The 2,472-nt window shown below is 38.8% G+C and overlaps 1 pseudogene; it reads right to left on the minus strand.

The window, feature by feature from the left end:
- Positions 1-1,041: 1,041 nt before the first annotated feature.
- On the minus strand, positions 1,042-1,671 carry LOC148001903 (olfactory receptor 8U9-like; annotated as a pseudogene).
- Between the last annotated feature and the right edge of the window lie 801 nt (positions 1,672-2,472).

The raw sequence follows: 2,472 nt of genomic DNA on the forward strand, positions 1-2,472 counted from the left end.
ATAGGAGAATTACTTAAAGACTATGGAAAGACTGTGTGTCTCTTCAAAACTTTAGGCTTTGTTTTCAGCATCTCTGTTATTTTTTTTTCCAACAGTCTGGCCTTAATGGTCCTTACTGCATGTAAGTAGACTCAGAACAATGAGTCTGAGGAGAATATAATTATTGTCTTTCTGTTTGAGTGACTCATGCCTAAAACAATACTGTAGTTTTATTGTCATGGTAATTTATATTTTAATGTCTTCCATATTTTCTGCACACTTAAATTGAATTTTATTTTTGTTTCATTACACTCATAAAGACCCAAGATTCTAATTTTATTTTATTTTATTTTCTCGTGGAATAACAACCAAAATCTAATTATCTGACACTAGCTGACCTTTTATATTTGTGTGTGTGTGTGTATTCCTGTGTGTGTGTGTGTGTGTGTGTGTGTGTGTGTGTGTGTACGTGTTTATCTGAAACTATGATGTTGATGTTGTGAATCACCTGGCTGAAATTCTTTTCCAGCACCCTGTTAGAAATCATAAAAGGGAGGAAAGATTACTCCTGTTCCAAAATCATAGGCCCTGGCTGGCCAGAACTGAAGTATGGACTGACCTACACAAAGCAGAGGCTAACAATTCACTGCCCTGAGAACTACTTAGCAGTTCCAGTCCAGTGCAATGAATTTACATATGCTGAGAAATATGGAATTGTAGCATAACGAGCTGAGATCACTTAGAAGTAATTTCTTGGAAGATCTCCAAATAGCTAAGAATGGATACAGAGAATTTTCAAGGCCCTTGAGACATTAGCATGTGGTTTAAATTCTACCCAGATCAAAATCTTTAAGTACTGGACTAATCTACTAAAGTTATTTAGTAGCAAGCATACTTTACCATTATTTGCAATTAAAAATGGTGGTGAATAAAGAGAACACTCTAAAACAAAGTTATGTTTCTTAAAGATTGTTTCAAGACAGCCAGAAAGAGCACAGTGGTTTTCTTTTCTTTCTTTCACAGACTTTGCACCTTTTTGAAAGAGCACTTTGGGATCCTCGATTACCTATTGATTATCAGAACTTTCTTCAACCTCAGAGTTCTTCTCAGTGCTGCCTTGACTTCTTGGTTCTGTAGGCTATAGATGATGGAGTTCAGCATGGATGTCACTGCTGTATAGAAGATGACCAAAAGTTTATCAACTCCTGGTGAGTGGTTAGATTTAGGCCCCAAGTACTTTTGTCCCAACCCTACAAGGCAACCTATTCCCCATGAAACAATTGCCAAATGGGCACATACCCCATGACTCATTTGGGTTGCATAGTGAAGCAGGGCCATACAGTGGCCAAAGGCCATGGTGGTCAATAGGCAGCACTCAGTTATAACAAAAGTGTGAAGAAAAACATCTGTGTGGCACATCCCTCCTAAGAGAGCCTTCTCATCTCACTTACAAGACTCTCCACATCTTGGGTATGACAGAGCCAGTGTAACCAATTTCCAGGATACATAAGTTTGCCAGACAGAAGTACGTGGGGGTGTGGAGAGATGGACGGGTGCAGATAGCAAAGGCTATGAGAGTGGGATGAGGGTGAACAGGAGGAAACATTCTCCAGGGACCTCAGAGAACTTGGCAATTGCAAAGCATTTGACAGACAAGCCCTTCTCCTGCCACAAAGAGCAATTGACACTCATCTCCTGGAAGACAGAGCAGTAAGCCATTAGAAGGACCCTTGCAGATGAGAGATATTAATCCTTTTAATAATTTTAAAGCCTCAGTTACATAGAGTCAGAATCTTTCCCTGCAGTCACAAAAATCAAAGCTTAGAAATGATTTATTCTCACAGATTTTCATATCTAATACTTTCTATCTCAACACCAGGGGATTTTTCCAGAGTGTGCTAAGCATTGAGCCAAGTGTCCAAATATTTATAAAAGATGGTGAAACTTGTAGTCCTGGCTCTACTGAAGCTCAGGCAGAAGGTTTACCATGGGTCTAAGTTCAGTTTCACATGCTGTATAAGCTATCATTCAAAAGAAAGGAAAAGAAAACCTTGACTGTATCTCGATTTTTTACCCATTCTTATCATTAACTAGTTATCAATGTTTTGCAGAAAAACTGATCAACCCACTCATCTCTATGCTTTCCTGTTGCCACAGGTATACTCTCTCCAACCACCCCTTTGTCTGTGTGTGTGTTGGGCCCAGATTATTCTCTGATTACTATTATGAATAATCGAACCCACATAATAAAGGTATCATTTCCTCAAGATTCATCATTTTTCAAGGTAAAGTAAAATCAAATAATCATTGGATAAATAAAAGATTACTGGTTTAAATACACAGAATTAGAGGCAGGGCACATCTCGATGCCTGCACAACAATGAGGTAGTCAGAGATGAATCTTAAGAAGTGTGAACTGAGCCATCAAAGAGAAGAAGGATCAACCAAACAGCACTATAGCCCTTCATGCCGTAGCCTTCAATATGGCAGCTG

Source organism: Rattus norvegicus, chromosome 12, assembly GCF_021556685.1.
Source record: "Rattus norvegicus strain SHRSP/BbbUtx chromosome 12, alternate assembly SHRSP_T2T, whole genome shotgun sequence".
NCBI lineage: Eukaryota > Metazoa > Chordata > Mammalia > Rodentia > Muridae > Rattus > Rattus norvegicus.